Genomic DNA, 17,717 nt, shown 5'->3' with positions numbered 1-17,717 from the left:
GGTGTCAAAAAACACTTCGAGGATCTACTCCAGGGTCGTTCGGCTTTTGCGATTTGTGTGCCTCCTCCATCAATGTCCGATTTGCATCCTTCCTGGTTTTGAAATCTGGGTTCAAAGTCGATTCCGGTTTGCAGAATAACCAACACTGTGGAGGTAAGGTAGGATGCCAAGAAGGCTGTAGAATCAGCACACCTGTGGATGTCACAGGTGGGCATTTTGTCTGTAGGGACAACACCTGGGCAGCGCTGGTGTGTGCCAGGAACTAGCCCTTCCGTGGCTAGACTCTTTCAAGAGAGCAAACAGCGAGCCCTGCCTGGGGGAGATGGGGCAGAGGCTATTTACTGACCTATACTGAAGCCTTTGCCAGGTTTTTACTCCGTGAGGTCCTGCCAGTGTGGACCAGAGGAAGGGCAGTCCTCGCTGCAAGCCTGATGTCCTTGAGTGAGTGCAGGAGGCCATGTCGGTCTAGAATCTGTAGGTAGTGTAACTGGAATCCCACCCCATATTGCTTAAGTGAATGGCGCTCTTCATGCGCGCTGCCTAAAAATAGTTTCATCTGTGGTGGGAGCAGAGTTTCACGTTTCTACGAGCATCTGGCCTAAGGAATCCAGTACTCCATTCTTTAAATTGCTTCACCCGGCTCTGGAGTACTGAGCCCTGAAAATGTCTCCCAGCCAAACACTTTGTTTACACAACCCAGTTTAAATATAAACAAGCTCCCCCCCCTTTGAAGATGCAGAAGAATATTAATTTGGGAATCAATTATGCTTTAGGGTTATCTTTTTGGTGTGTGTGTGTGTGTGTGTGTGTGTGTGTGTGTGAGTGATGTAGTGGGGGTGGTCGCTGAGACTATTTAAGCTGCATCCATTCAGTAAGGTATTTCTGAATTATCTACCGCATTTAACATTTAGCATTTACCTGAATTCAGTTCGTATACACGTAAGTCATGTGTGAGCCTGGAGTCTCTTCTAGACCATCATACGTAAATCCAGTTAAAACTGAAAGTTTTGGGAGCTGAAGAATTCATACCACTACCAATACCCAACAATAATAGAAACATAATCCTATGTCCACTTCGTCTCTCCACCAGAGACATTTTGGGGCCGGAAATCATTTGGCAGCAGGCAATGAATGTCCTTTTGTTAGTCTTAGGGAGGTACTAATGGTTAGTCCTCACGAAGAAGAAGAACGTGAAAGTCACAGATTGAAAGGTAAACATTACAAATAGATGGCTAATGGTTAGCTGTTACAGTCCAAAGGGGCAGGTTTTTTTTTTTTTTTTTTAAATAGCTTTATGACCCTTGCCCAGCCTTTGTTGAAAGATACCGTATAACCACGGTTACACATTTCAAGTCTATACCTCCTTTGAACATCCTTCTTCAAAGATAATAGGAAATAGTCCTACATCACAGAGGGAGAGAGGGTGAGAGAGAAGGGTGGGAAAGAGAACGAGAAGAATTGGAAGAAAGAGATTGCTTTTTTAATTTATATGGGTTTTAATGTTACACTAAAAAAGCAGAAGAGACCTTAAAAATCTAATTCATGGACCCACAGCATGAGGTCTAATGATGACACATCAGGAACCTCAAGCTTGACCATCCTGAAAATTAACACACATTCAATCCCTCTCAGTTTTCTTCAGTGCTTCACTGTTGAAAGAAAGTTTAGATGTGTGTCTCTGTGAAGTAAATCGCCTCTATGCATATAGGTCAATTTGAAAAGGGGTGGGGGGAGAAGAGGCAGGCAGGGAGGGGTAGAGGAAGAGGGAAGGAAGGAGGAGAAAAAGAAGGAGGAAGAAAAGGAGGAGGATGAGGAGGAAGAAGACTTGTTTTCTGTATGCACAACTAAAATGGCTTTTTGGACGACTCAAGGACTCTAGTTTTACAGCTTACATTAATTTAAAAAACAAACAAAGGCAGTATTTTAATCTCTTAGGAGCATAAGAAGAAAAGGTGGATGGTGAGAAGCTGGCCCTTGTAGATTTAACTTTTGGGGGGGGGGGCGGGGTAAAGAAATGAATGTCAGCAGATCACTGGTCACAAAGCTGTCAACATATGGCTGGGTTTGAAGAAGCAGAATCATTCAGGCTTGTTGTTTTAGGGTTTTTTTTTTTTGTTTTGTTTTGTTTTGTTTGTTTGTTTTGTGGCCATTATCTCTAAGAGGTCGGCCAGGGGTTGTTTTTCATGGCCCACCAAAATAAATGCTCCCACTAAATGGGAGTTATGCATATTCTCTGCTAAACTTTGAAATATCATAATTTAGAGATCATTTCCATTTTCACCAGCGGAACATTTTTAGATAAGATCTAATCTGGTTCTATATCATCTTTACAAAATGTTTTCCCTGTTGTGAACATCATCACTCTGTATTGCAGAAAGTGAACACAGGGAGAGGGCTACAAGTCACTCATGGTCCCCAAGCCCAGAGACTAGTAATGTCAAAAGTTTAATTCCTCCAGGCAGTGGTGGCACATGCCTTTAATCCCAGCACTTAGGAGGCAGAGGCAGGTGGATTTCTGAGTTCGAGGCCAACCTGGTCTACAGAGTGAGTTCCAGGACAGCCAGGGCTATACAGAGAAACCCTGTCTCAAAAAACAAAGGAAAAAAAAAAAACAACCAACCAACCAACCAACCAAACAAACAAACAAAAGTTCAACTCCAGCCTGCTTTTGTTCCTGATACAGAGGTGTTACTGGCTGGAGAGATGCATTGTTGTCTTCAGAACAGCTTTGGGGTAATGGGAAACAACGAGGTCATTTAAGACACATAGTAATTCCATATTACAGCAAAGAAGGACAATGAAAGCATTATAAACTATGTGTTTTCCCTTTTCCATCCTCGGTGATATCGATGGTGGTGGTGATGGTGGTGGTGATGGTGGTGGTGGTGGTGGTAGTGGTGGTGGTGGTGGTAGTGTATGCATACTCTTCCTGTGCATGGATGCACATGTAGAAGGTACAAGTGCACATGCACCTGGAGGCCCAAGGTTGATGTTCAGACTCATTCTTTTGTATCTTTTTCCTCAAGGCAGGGTCTCTCAGTGAAACCCAGAACAGGCCTATATGCCTAGGGTGACAAGCCAGCTTGCTCTTAGAATCCCATTTCTGCCTGTTGAGGGTAGAATTGCAACTGGGCTATGCCCACCGGTCATTTACATAGGTTCTGAAGATCCAAACACCAATCTTCATACTTGCACAAGTGTTAAGACATGTTCCCAGTCCTGTAAAATCTATTTTAAAAAGCCAGGCCTGGACTTTCTTTCTTAGAGCCATGATTCTTTCTAGAGTCCATGGCTACCTGTCTAACATTCCCATACCCTTAAAACTACAAAGAACTGCAAAATTCAGGCTGGTTCCATTTTATACCCAGCGCAACTATCCTTAATTGCTCTCCCAGAGATGTCTTCCCGACATTTACACAACTATAGTTTTTTTTCCCACATACTCTGAACTTCATTATTTTCATATTGATTTTATTGATTAAGTGATTGATTTTTGAGACAGGATTTTATACATAAAATCATACATAACCTAGATAGCTTCAACCTCACTATATAGTGGAGAATGACCTTATTATTTATTTATTTAGTGCCTCTATCTCTTGAATGCTGGAATTTATAAGTGTACATCATCATACTTGTTTATGCTGTGGTGGGAATTGAACCTAGGGATTCATGCATGCCAAACACATGTGCTACAAACTGAGCACTAGTCATATTAGATCACTAGTCATATTAGATCAAATTCAGTAAAACAGCTACCGCTCTCTAACACTTGTTGGTCTCAGGAGTTCTTGAGATCTTTCTAGAATCCTCTAATGTCTAGGTTAAACATCTGTGCTGTCCTCAACTTCTGTACACTCCCTTCTATGCAGGAGATTCAGCTTCTCAATGCTCACTGTCAAAAAAGCATCTGTAGACCCCAAATGTTATCTGATCCACGTGGCGTGGTAAAAGCTATTTTGTCTTGTGTCCATTTGCCAACCATGTCTCATCGTTTCTCAGTAGCAGCACTCTCTGTTGGCTCATATAAGAATTATAGTGAACTAGAGACATGAGCTTTCACAAAAACAAAGTGTAAACTGCATTTTCTTTTATTAGATTTAGTACTATTAGCTTCGGGCCATTCTTCAGCCTTTTAAGAGCTTTTTGTCTTTGACCGCATGCATTTACGTTCTATCTGCCAACTGTGTCATTTGCAAGTTTGAAAACTCTCCTAGGTCTTTACTCAATCACGATGATTAACACAGCAACTACCGCACACCGTCGGCTCGTGTCGTTTCCAAGGTACTCCATTTCTATTTGAATTTCTTCCTAAGGTTTATCCTTCTAACTCAATCCCAAATATTTTATAGGAAGCTTTTCTTACTGGTCAGTAAGTATTTGTATCATGCGCGAGCTTCCCTGAGCAAATCTGAATAAATACATTGGCATTGAATTGTGCTCCTGCCTTACTTACTGTACCACATCAATGCTCTATATCTGACCAAAGAGGAAGGCATGGTATGAGACAGCACCATGAACCCTGCTCTGCTAGGCTTGGCCCATAGCACTGAAGACATGGCTGAGCAATCAGAGCATGCGCTGCTCTGGTAGAAGACCTGAGTTCAGTTCCCAGTACCCCTGTTGGACAGCTCACCATTTCCTATGACAGCTCCAGGGAATCAACTCTCTCTTCTGAACTCCGTGGGCACCTGCATCCATGTTTGTGCACACACCCACGAACATACACATGTGATTTTAAAAGAAATTTTTGTTTTAGAAAAAAAAAAGGTTTTTAGGTAAATTATAAATTTACCTAATGCTGCCCAACAACAATACATTTACCATGGCAAGATGATATAACCACACACATATGCAGGTGCATTTGTATGTATGTGAGCACACAAACAGTAAGTAGTTTCACTAAAGAATACATACTCCACCCTCACATAAGTGAGAAATCCTGACATTCTTTTTCATTCTATATCATTTCTTCAAACAAACAAACAAACAAACAAACACGCCAAAGGCTCCAGATACAGTTCCCATCACTGGATTTGGAGTCCTACTATGAGCTTCAAACATCCTTTTGGAAACACTGACATCAAAGGAATCATGCAGCCCTGAGTCCTCTTTCTGGGCAAGTGCTCAAAGTTTTGGGGTCTAAAAAGTCAACTAATTACCACTCACATTCCCTCAACCCTGTAGCAACACAGGCAGAATTGACATTTGTTTTCGTTTTGTTTTTTTGTTTGTTTGTTTGTTTGTTTGTTTGTTTTGAGACAGGGTTTCTCTGTGTAGCCCTGGCTGTCCTGGAACTCACTCTGTTGACCAGGCTGGCCTCGAACTCAGAAATCCGCCTGCCTCTGCCTCCCAAGTGCTGGGACTAAAGGCGTGCGCCACCACTGCCCGGTGACATTTGTTTTCGAAAGGCTTAGTTCTTTCTGAGATCCCCTGGTTCCAAGGTACTGTAGAATGGAAGTCTGTGCTCTTTTGTTAATCTAACTCAAAATATGAAGTATTATTAAGCTGCCCATGTCTAAAGCAGAAAGGCAGTCTATCTATGATACAATGAATACCCTTGAGTTTTCAAAACCCCCGGACAGGTCCGCTCTCCCCATGGGCTGTGTTTTGAAGGGATCCATCTTGCAGGCATGGTCTGATTATGTATATTCCTCCTTATAGATGAGAAGGAGCAGTCATTTCCTGCCTCTGCTCTGGACCTAATAGAAACTGCTTTTAACATCCCAAAGATAGAGGGAAGCTTCTATTTATAGGCTTCGTGTGGTTCCCTGAGTTTTAACCAAAGTTAAAAAATAATAATAATAATAAATGGCCTTTGAGTTTCTGCCCGTAGAATTGTTTATTTAGCATTTTCTGTAAAACAGGAGATCTTCTGTCCTCACGAGAAAGACTGCATGTGGAGTGCCTGAAAGACTTGAATCATTTCTAATCTTGTCCCAACTGTCTTCTGCTCTATAAATGAAATGTTTCATTTTCAAAGAGATGGTGACGGTTTTCCTGAAGATGGCTTCTTTGTTGCCCTGCAATACCAGCGGCCCCTTTAAATACAAAATGTTCTTCTGCTCTGGGTTTTCCAAGAGAACAATAGCATTGTTACTTTTATTCAGCAACTCTTAACCTGCTTACATTTTAGCAGGTTCTTTCTGTGAAGTTGTATGTAAGATTGTTTCTTTGATTCACAAACCCTTAAGGGCTGCCATTTTTGTGGGATGAGCAAATGGGACAGTGGCCATGTGGAGAAAGAATTGAAATATATATACACACACACACACACACACACACACACACACACATATATATATGCATACATACAAACATATATATTCACACATACATACATAGGATTGGAGTAAGAAATATCTACAACAACAGTGTTTTCTTTTGCTGAAATAAGAGGTCTTCTATTGACAGCTGGGTCAACTGTACCAAACAAGCTTGTAATTTTGGGGAGGTGATGAGAAGGTGGACCAGCAGGTTACTAATCAGCCTTTCTTTTCCCTTAGGTTGGGCATTTTTAAATTATTTAGGATCTCAGATACAATGTGTGCTAATCTCTAGACAGGATGAGGCTTTGTTGCTAATGTTATTTTGGAGTGATGGAGTGATGGAGGTTGGACCCAACACTCCATCACTGAACCAACCCAGAAACTTTGTGTGTGTGTGTGTGTGTGTGTGTGTGTGTGTGTGTGTGTGTTTATGAGCACTCATAGAGGTAGGAGGTGTGTGTGGAGGCCAGAGGACAACTTTTGGGAGCTGGTTCACACCTTCACCTTGTTAGAAATATCTCTCTTGTATTCCACTGCCTACTGTGTACTCCAAGCTAGCTGCTCAACACAAATTCTTCTTCCTTTACCTTCCATCTCCAAGAAGAGTGCTGGAATTACATATGTGTATCATAGCATCAGAAATTTTACAAGGCTTCTGGAGTCATCCAGGTTGCACAGCTAATGTTTTTTTGTTTTTTCCTGTTGAGCTATCTTTCTAGACCTAAACTTATATCTTTTTTTTTTTTTTTTTTTTTTTTTTTTTGAGACAGGGTTTCTCTGTGTAGCCCTGGCTGCTTGGCTGTCCCGGAACTCACTCTGTAGACCAGGGCTGGCCTTGAACTCAGAAATCTGCCTGCCTCTGCCTCCCAACTGCTTGTATTAAAGGCGTGTGAAACCACTGCCCGGCTCAAACTTATATCTTAAAGGACACTTGACCCAACAGATTTTCAGTTAAGAGTCACTATTTTTCTATTTTTTCCTCTAAAAAGAAACCTGATTTTTCCCTTTTATTTACTAAATACCTTAATTTTGTTTATGAATTTCTCTATGGTTCAGTGAAATTTTATTTACTTCCCATAGGTTGTGATTTCTGTGGTAGACCACCAAAGATTGCATTTGATAATCCCCCAAAAGACATTTTTTTAAAAAAAAATTACTTTTAAATCCTGAGAAAGAAACATATGGTGACTTGTCCCCACCAGAAAAATGACTAATATCCAAACAGACCAAAATAGTTAGCTTATTATGTGTGTTCAGATGATCAAGTCTATAAGATGTATTTAAATCAACATATTTTTTGCTGATTCCATATTGAAATACTTGAGATTTCACGTGCCAATAGCTTTTATCTAGAATCAACAATTGATGAAAAAGCTCTTACTTAAATTATCTATGAGAACACGGAAGTAAAAAGAACCGGGATTCACTTCCTTTGTAACTGTGCCTCCCTGCTACAGACTGTAGACTTAGGCACCGGGCTGGTTTTTGTTTTTTTAAAATATAATGTATGTATATGAGACGTAGCCAGGACTGTGGAGGGATGCTAAGGTGAATTCAAATGCTGGAGAATCCCACTCAGAATGGAGTTCCATGCCATGTAAAACACACTGTAATGTGGGCAAAGGAATTGTTCCTACAGATTAAATGCATGTCTATAGAAGGATCATTGTGTCTGCTTCAGATGTAATTTCATGCCTGAAAATTTACACTGAAGGGAAAAATGGTCTGGATCCCATTAGCGAGGGCTCTGTTTTGCTGTCAGTTTAATTAAATGGAAACCATTGGCAAGAACCACGGAGGTTCGTGAAAGCGGTATGATTTTGTGTGTTGGAACAGGATACTGCAAGGTCTTCCAGCTTGAAATAAAAAAAAAAAAAAAAAAAAAAAAAAAAAAAAAAAAAAAAAAAAAAAAAAAAACCTGTGACTCAGTTGTGTTTACAGATTTCCTCCCAGTTTACAAGGAGCTCAGTGATAAGAGGGCTGTAATAATTTATAGGTACTGTGGGGGGACAATGGTGTGACTCCAAGATAGGGAATGCTAATCTCAGGGAGGCCAGAGGACTGATGTAGATATGACTTTGCTCTAAACAATAGGAGGAGGGAGGAACACTTTCTTCAACAAAACTAATTGTTTTCTTTGTTTTATGGATGGGTGGGGGGGGCGGGTAGGGAGGACGTTACAGGACTGCTTTTAAAGAGTGTGTGTGTATGTGTGTGTGTGTAAAACAAAAAAAAAAAGAAGTAAGAGAGGAGTTGGGGGGCGGGTAGAGCAGAGATCCTGGGACAGTGATTTATCTGTTAAGTGTGTTTGGCATCCTGCCTTTTGGCTGGAATGTTAGAGAGAACTGTATTCAGCTGTACTTTAATGGGCAAAAGCTCTGAACTTCATTTGTAAGGGAAAGAGACCAAGACCATGTTTTCTCTTCCCTTGTTCAGTTCAACTTTATTGCATCTTGACATTCTGTCTTGTAATTGAATAGCAAATCCTGGACCTAGCTAAGAAAGGAAAAAAAAAAAAAAATCAAGCTCCTCCTCCCCGTCTTCCTTTCCTCCTCCTCCTCCTCCTCCTCTTCCTCCTCTTCCTCTTTCTCCTCCTCCTCCTCTTCCTCCTCTTCCTCTTTCTCCTCCTCCTCCTCTTCCTCTTTCTCCTCCTCCTCCTTCTTCTCCTCTTCCTCTTTCTCCTCCTCTTCCTTCTTCTCCTCTTCCTCTTTCTCCTCCTCTTCCTTCTCTTCCTCTTTCTCCTCCTCTTTCTTCTCCTCCTCCTCTTCCTTCTTCTCCTCTTCCTCTTTCTCCTCCTCTTTCTTCTCCTCCTCCTCTTCCTTCTTCTCCTCTTCCTCTTTCTCCTCCTCTTTCTTCTCCTCCTCCTCTTCCTTCTTCTCCTCTTCCTCTTTCTCCTCCTCTTTCTTCTCCTCCTCTTCCATCTTCTCCTCTTCCTCTTTCTCCTCCTCTTTTTTCTCCTCCTCCTCTTCCTTCTTCTCCTCTTCCTTTCTCCTCCTCTTTCTTCTCCTCCTCTTCCTTCTTCTCCTCTTCCTCTTTCTCCTCCTCTTTCTTCTCCTACTCCTCTTCCATCTTCTCCTCTTCCTCTTTCTCCTCCTCTTTCTTCTCCTCCTCCTTCTCCTTCTCCTCTTTCTCCTTCCCCACTTTCCTATCCTTCCCTTTCTCTTGAACCCCAAATATTGCAGAGAAAGGGAGCCCATTCCCAGGTTTTAACTCATCTACAACTCCTTCCCCCCTTTGAACTGGCGTCCAAAAGTAGTGAATGTTTGATTTTGCTGAAACTCCGTAGCTGCCCTTGTACCTTGGACTGTGCTGAGGGAGTTGATGTGTTTGTGCCTATTCTAATAACTCAGTCGATATGGGTTATTTGAAGAAAAAAATTTCATTTTTCAATCTCAGTTTGAAAAGAATATGTAAGTAATGAAAGTATTGTGTATGATACACACATAATGCACACACACATAATTGTGCTTGTGGTAACATCCATCAAACTGTGGGACATAGAAAGAGAACCTCCTGTAAGGTTCAACATCGGTAGAAATGGGATAATGCTATTTTACCAGTGATAATACAAGATGTTTGAAAGGTTTTGTTTAAAAAAAAAAATACTATCAGGAAAAAGACCCGATACCAGCAACCCATAAATCTAAATCATTATTTTTCCCTTTAAGTTGGCACAGCATTGTCATTATTGTTACAAGCTGAATAGAGCTAAATATAGTCACTGGATTGTTACTCTCTGACAAGGCATGTTGTGTGGGATTTAATCAGCTACAATCCATAAAAGTTGGGCCTCTTACTCAAAACCGTGTGACTAAATATTTGAACAGTGAAATATTAGAGAATCTGCTGGAGGGATATCTGCCTCCTGGTTTTTTTTCTTAATTTTGTTTTAATTATACCCATTTCCTCATAATAACAGTAACGACCACTTGTTATGTTAAAAGACATACTGGGACTGAGAAAAAAAAAGAGTTGAACTTTACATCTGGGGGGGTTCAGGTGTGTCTGCCTATGTGTGAGGCTTTCTTCTAGTATCTCCCCTACTTTTATACCCTCTTTCCACACCCTACAGCACACTTCTGTGGGCAGCATCTCCAAATTTCTGGCTCAGTTGTCTTCACTATGCTGTAATCTAGCTAGCAATTCCCATAGATTTGATTTTGTTCACCCCTCACCGCCATCTTTTGCCATGTAAATTTTAGAGATGCCATTAAATGCATCCTTGTATGTCTTCAGGGAAAATGCCTGGGGGGGGGGGACTCATAAGTTCAAAGGTCAAAGTAGAATTCTGAAGTGTCTGCTAAGCGATGGTGGTTAAATATACAACAATATTTTCAGTAGACACTGTGTGTCCTGAAACCGTCCCTAAAGTCAGTAAGACATATGAATTGGTCTTCAAGTTTCAAAAGAAGCAGAGTGACAGAGACGTTGGGCCATCCTGGGCTGGTGTGTGCTGTGTTGAGTGAGCCTGAAGGTAGCCAGGTCCTAGAACAATGTCTCCAAGCCCCACCCCCTTTTAGAGTGATGCCCCACCCTTTAAAATATTCTAGTTCCACACTGGGGGGCGGGGGGGAGGCTCCCACGTTGTCTCTGAGCACGCACAGGTGGACATGGAGCAGAGCTGACCAGTGATAGCTTCGGACTCCTATGGAGTCTGCTATCTCAGCCAATGATTGCTTATCTTGATGATGTAATCAACAATGACATCAGAGGCTCCATGGTGTTGCTTATGAAATACTCAGAACTGAAAACATTCATTCAGCTTTTAGCACAGCACTTCAGATGAAGATAAAGTGGACTTTCAATAAAATGAAGCCGCTTGTGTTGCTTTGGGGTCCTAAAAAAAAAAAATGTGTCCTTTTTTTTTAAGCTACAGTTAAATTAATGCACTTAGACACATACACTCCATATATCAGAATGAAACATAGGGCACAGGAGACTTTTAGTCTTTACTACTGACTTTCTGCATGTACAATTTTGACCAAAAATATAATTTATAGGCATAGCCTTGTAGTTCTGCTTGTAAGGCTGAGGCAGGAGGATCACAAATTCCAGGCTAACCTTGGCAACACAATGAGTTATGGTCCAACCTGAACTATGCAAAAAGACCCTGACTCAAAAATAAAACATCATGATGATGGTAATGATGATGGTGATGATGACGATGGAGGAGGAGGAAGAGAAGGAGGGGGAAGAGGAGGAGGAGGAGGAAGAGGAGGAGGAGGGATGGGGAGGACTAGGAGGCTGACATAGAAAATGTATATATGAGTTAGTAGCCACTATGTGGCTGGACTTTGAGGCTCGTAAAAAGCTTAGGTTGGTCTTTTGAAAATAAAATGAGATGTTGAGGCAGCTAGTTCATTTTAATTTCTTCTCCCTTTACAGTTCGTGACAGTATTTCAAATAATTAGGCTGATTTATGAGAACAGATAGCTTGGAGATGTGGGATGCTTCTGTTGCACAAGGCCAGTTTATTGTATCTGGCCTTATCCAATTATAAAATTGAGTTTAGTCATGTAATGTTGCCCTAACTAAAGTATCCATCACTGCAAGCCGACTTTCTCCACATTTATGCGGGGAGGCAGGTTTGAGCCATCTCTCTTCCAGGCAACCGCACATGTGAATACGGTTACCCAGCTTTCTTCCTTAACATGTAAGAGCGTAAGAAACTTTGGCTAAATTTAGTCTCCTGACTCTGATGCACATGTTTGGTGACAGCAGAGAGGGAGGTTCTGGGGACAAGCAGGAAGGGTATGATAGACAAGAGTAATTGTTTCCCCCAAGAAAAATGAATGTACAATGTTATTTGTACAAATAACATAAAGTGATTATTTGTGATGGAGCAATAAAAGGTTGTATTTAATGTTAAACACCATCCTCCCCCTCCCCCCATCTTCCCTTTTTGGTTGCTAATCCAAAGTTGGTTTGTTGTTCTGGTTAACAACAGCATCTTAAGGGGTAGAAGGAAGAGGGGGGAGGGAAGAGAGGGGGGCTGTGGTAGCTCCCTTTCTCCCTCCCCCCACCACAAGAGAGTGTGGGATAGGAATGCTGAAATATTCACTTTGGAATAAGGTTTGTATTTCTCTGGTTTTTTTCCCCCCATATTGTTCGAGTAACCATTTATTTACAATAATTCCAGTAATCTCAGAGTTCCTCTTAAAGGCTTTTTTTTTTTTTTTTTTTTTTTTTTTTTTTTTTTTTTTTTGTGGGGTCGGGGGCCTGGATAAAGAAGTACAGCTCTAAGATATTTCTCTTAAAATAAATCCGAGACGGTCTCATTTGTAGTCAGCAGGGTTGATTACTTGCAGACATACTGGAAATTTACATGCGCGTCCCTCCAGTATAGAACGCTGATCTGCTCAGATCATTACGACGAGCGTTTGGCTGTTTGCCAAGAGGTCGAACTCTGCCGTTGTAAATCGTGAGCTGAAATAGCAGAAAGTAGATTTGTAACTTAAAAAGTGTAAACAGTTTGGAGAATGAAGTAATTTCAGGGTGTGATTGATTGCCTTCTGATTGTACTTTCAATGAGCCTGGGGTCTCTAGGGCAGATACGTGCTGTAACTGCTTATTATACATTTTCGGTTTTCCAGGCAATAATAGCATTGTTGGTCGACTTTTAAACAATGTATGCATCTCCTGGAGTGACCTTTTAGGAAATGAATAGTTTTATTGTATGTCCATTACTTTGCCTGAAACAACGTCTTTGAGTTATTAATTTGACTAGTTCCATAAATAAAGAATTCAAAACCCAAAGCAGCTGTGCAGCCCAGAGCACAGTGTGCCACGCCTGGGCTTCACAACCACTGTTTGAGATGGAGGACCCCATGAACAAATGGTTTTGTGGGTGATAAATTAGTAATGTTTCTGAAGCCCATGGTTACCAAAGATTAGCCTTTCAGAGCTGCAAGAGGCCATTGTTATTATCAAAGACAGCTAATCAGTGGCTTTTCTCAGCGCTAGAAGAGCAATTCTGCCTTTGTGAGGCATTTCAGTGCTCTGGACAACATCTGTGGAGGAACAAGTAATGGGTATGTATAGGATAGATAGATAGATAGATAGATAGATAGATAGATAGATAGATAGATAACAGACAGATTGATAAATGCTAGATATATAGATACATACATATATGCATGCATGCATAGATGCATAGATAGATGATAGATAGATAGATAGATAGATACACATATAGATGATAGAAAGAAACATAGATAGATAGACAGATGGATAAATAGATACATAGATACATAGATAGATACATTGATCTATACATAGATACATAGATAAATACATAGATGACAAAGTTGACAGAGAAATAAATAATAAACAAAAGATATATGGTTGAGGATAAATACATACATGATAGGTAGGTAGATAGAAGATAGATAGATAGATAGATAGATAGATAGATAGATAGATAGATAATAGATGACACAGAAATAAGAGATGTGTTAGCCGTGGTGGGGCTCACCGTAGCTCAGTGGGTAAGGTGCTTACTAAATAAGTATGAAGGTTGAGTTGAGTCCCAGGCATCTCGGTAAACAGACAAATGCAGCAGTGCATGCCGGCACTGCCAGTGCTGGGAAAGTAGATGTAGGGCACGGGACACTAAGTGAATGCGTGAGCTCAGGGTCCATGAAGAGACTCTGACATAAAATGGAAGACAGCAGGAATACACACCGCACCACAGAAAGCATTAGGCCAGGTATCTGTTCCACTGATGCACCTGCCGAATCATCCTGGACAAGTCTTTGTATCTTTGGTCCTCTTTCCCCCATCAGTAAGATAGGTATAAGGATGATGTTTTGAAGCATTGTTTTGAGATTCACCAAAAGGTGGGAGGATTTTGTGAGTGTAAAGTGTTCTGTTGACTAAGCATCCTCCTTGCCTTCCCAAGGCTACCGTGTGGTTGCAGCACGGGCTTTGCTCACTGCCCATCTGATGCTGTGAATGGCTCACGGGGGTGTGTACTCTAAGAAACAGTCACTCACTTTCACAGCCAGAGGTCCCAGAAATAATTTTTATGCTGACAGTTGTATTGTAGTTTTTTTTTTTTTTTTTTTTTTTTTGGTTTGTGTTTATTTTGTGAAATGGAAACGATTTGCCCAATATAGTGCCCCCCCTTTGTTCTGTATTTTTTATCCCTTGTTTAACTCAATATTTTTTTTGTCGGTCACGTGTTTGTTTGTTTGTTTGTTTGTTTTTTCCATATTTAGAGAGGAAAAATTGCAGCTCTTAGGCTTTTTTTTTTTTTTTTTTTTTTTTTTTTTTTTTTTTTTTTTTTTTTTTTTTTTTTCTGAGCACTCACTACATTTCAGTTGGAGGCTCCAGGGAACCAGTGGTAAAAGGAGCCCAGTCCTTCGCTTTATGGATGTTCATATGGCATTTGCATGTAGAACTTTCTCGACTTATGGTTGTCCTGTGCCTGGGCTTTCCAGTGTGATATCCCTACACGTTGCTGTCAAACTCCTGAGGTGTGGAGGCTACTACAGCTCAGGAGCTGAACTGTGGACGCTTAGATTCTCCTTTGTTTGAATTAATTTAATCAAAATAGACACACACAGCTAGCCGATATTATGCTGTGGTAGTCAGAGAAGTCAAAACACCCTGCTTTAATTACAGGCTGGTACAGTGGGAGATTCTGTGAGTCTCAGGGAAACAAACTGGTGAGGGTTTCTAGTCTCCTCAAGAAATACTATGTCAGGGGCTGGAGAGATGGCTCAGTGGTTCAGAGCACTGACTTCTCCTCCAGAGGTCCTGAGTTCAATTCCCAGCGACCACATGGCGGCTCACAACCATCTGTAATGGAGTCCGATGCCCTCTTCTGTGTGTCTGAAGACAGTGACAGTGTACTCACATACATAAAATAAATCTTAGAAAGAAAGAAAGAAAAGAAAGAAAAAGAAATACTATATCAAAATACCAAAAGTTGGTGTTTGGAGATTTACAGTGGGGGACAAATGGAGGAGTTGCTTTTTAGTATACTATAGTATGTATCTGTGTTGTCTAGCAGGGGGTTGGTAGAGATGGACAGACAGAGTAGAGATAAATGAACATCATGTTGAAACAGTGTTTCAGCCTGGTAGGCTAGCAACAATGACTGCCCTTTGAAGGCAACCTTCCCCATCTGGCAGGAAGGAAGTCCCTGCCAACCCAGCTTTGGAATGGTCCTTTGGTGAATAGCAGGAGATTCAGGGACATATGTGCTCAGTGGACCCACCCGGTTTGAAGGAGTCTTGATGCAGTTTAAAGCATTTTCATTTTGAATTGTTCAAATCCACTCATGTCCATGGCTTAGACACTGCCCAGACTTGTCTCAGAAAAAAACAATAAAAGAAAAAAGAAAAAGAAAGAAAGAAAGGAAGGAAGGAAGGGAGGAAGAAACCACCCAGAAGTGCTAGGTATGAAAGTGTGCCTATAGTATGCCTACACTGTACCTACAGTGTGCCTACAGTATGCCTATACTATACCTAGAGTGTGCCTACAGTATCCCTACACTGTACCTACAGTGTGCCTACAGTATGCCTACAGTGTGCCTATAGGGCATCTACGTTGTACCTATATTGTAGCTAGAGTGTGCCTATGCTGTACCTAGAGTATGCCTACAGTGTACCTACAGTATGTCTATGGTGTACCTACAATACAGGAGCCCATGAGTCCTCCTGCAGCCAGCATGGATGGGGCCTGGCCCAGGGAGGGCTGCCTTGAACATCTGTAGCATTAAACTAGCATTCTAGCCACTGGGCTTCCTGCACTCAAGACCTCTCCTCTCAGAGGGGAAGTAGCCTTTGGCGCTGCTTAACATTCAAGTGGAAAGAGAAGGCCATAAGACATCATGGAAATCCAATGTATGTATGTATGTAGGTATGTATGTATGTATGCATGCATGCATGCATGTATGTGTCTATCTATCCGTCTCAGTGAGAGCTTTCCTCTTGACTTTTCTCCCTCCACAGGGCCCCTCCTCTGGACTGGGACACAGCCCTTCTAAATGCGTTCCAGGCCCATTGGATACAAGGGTCCCAACCCTTTTTATCCGGGAGCCCTAGCAGGCACCGTGAGCAACTGAAGCCCACAGTAACTTTAAGGCCCCACCAAACAATGCTTTCCCATCTTTTCAAATCAGGAGAAAAATACCATGACCTTTAAGCCAGTAGGGAAAAATTCTGAATATGTACTGCTTTTATAGTTGTTGTTTTTAGTCAATATTTTGTTTTGTTTTGTTTTATTGACGCCTACACTCCAGTGCCTCTTCCTGTTTTTGAAGGTGGGAAGTCAGACAACAGTAGCCACATTGCTGTCTGTTGCAGTTGATGGCCAAGAGAACTCTAGCCCAACCTTCATCCTAAGGGAACTCCCCACAGAGGGGCAAGGTTTTGTCCTAAAAGAGGGGCGTGGCTTTGTCTCCCACAGAGGGGCGTGGCTTTGTCCCCCACAGAGGGGCGTGGCTTTGTCCCCCACAGAGGGGCGTGGCTTTGTCCTTCTTCTGAGCCTTATGGAAGCCAGCTTAACCTCCTCTTCTCCTTAGTGATGATGTCACACTTCCTGTTTTCCCTGGGACCATTGTGGGCTCTCTCACAGGAGATGATAGCCTGCCACTGAGCAGCCCACTCATTGCAGCCCATTCCCTTGGTCAGTACGTCCATCTTCTTAGCCTATCATCTCCGCTGGCTGTGACGAATTCCTTCTCCATCCTGGATCTTGACCTTGACCACTTTCTACTATATCCAAGGTTCCCCTTCCGAAGCACTTTATATGCGTGCGTGGAAGTACCTGTATCTCAGAAGTGTTTCAGACACTTGACTAAAGGAAGGACCCACGTTGACCACGACTGTTCCCAGGGCCCTGCTGAACTCCACACACCTTACGAATCCACGTAGAATATTTGACATGTTTGTTTCTCTGCCCAGGCAGTTCTATCATGGAAATGTTAAGATCTTTCTACAGAGGAGAAGAAAAGGAGGTGCCAAGGGTGACTCTGGGTCACCAGAAGTCACAACGCAGCTGCCCTTCGCAGCTCCACCTCCCTATCTGTGCACACAGCAAGAAACAGAAGTGCAGACATGGCAAGAGCTAGCACATCTCTGCAAAGCCAATGCCTGCCTCATGGCTCCTTCTAGAGTGCTTCTTCCCGGGATACCATTTCTATTTCTGTCTTTCTTCTTTGATTATTTTAATTTAGCTTATTATAATTTCTCCCAGGTATAACTTGTACTGTGACGGTATTCACTTCCTCTGGTACTCTCTCCTTGCTCTCCCAACCTTATAGATCCCCCTTCTTCTTCCCAAATAGGTCCTTTTCCTGCTTCATGTCTTAGTTTTGGGTGTATGCTGTGTGTTCGTGATCATATTGAGAAGATAGTATTTCATAGGAGACTCTCCATCCTCTACCTCTTAGGATCTTTCTAGCCCCTCCACCCCCCTTTTTTGTGATGGCCCCTGAGT

The 17,717-nt window shown here is 41.8% G+C and overlaps 1 protein-coding gene across 2 annotated transcripts in view; it reads left to right on the top strand.

The window, feature by feature from the left end:
- Positions 1-17,717, top strand: part of Arid5b (AT-rich interaction domain 5B) — a 184,219-nt gene that overhangs the window by 52,919 nt on the left and 113,583 nt on the right. The gene's annotated exons all lie outside the window — the stretch shown is intronic.

Source organism: Arvicanthis niloticus, chromosome 20 (genome assembly GCF_011762505.2).
Source record: "Arvicanthis niloticus isolate mArvNil1 chromosome 20, mArvNil1.pat.X, whole genome shotgun sequence".
In the NCBI taxonomy this organism is placed as follows: domain Eukaryota; kingdom Metazoa; phylum Chordata; class Mammalia; order Rodentia; family Muridae; genus Arvicanthis; species Arvicanthis niloticus.
This window is presented reverse-complemented; position numbering and strand designations above follow the sequence as displayed.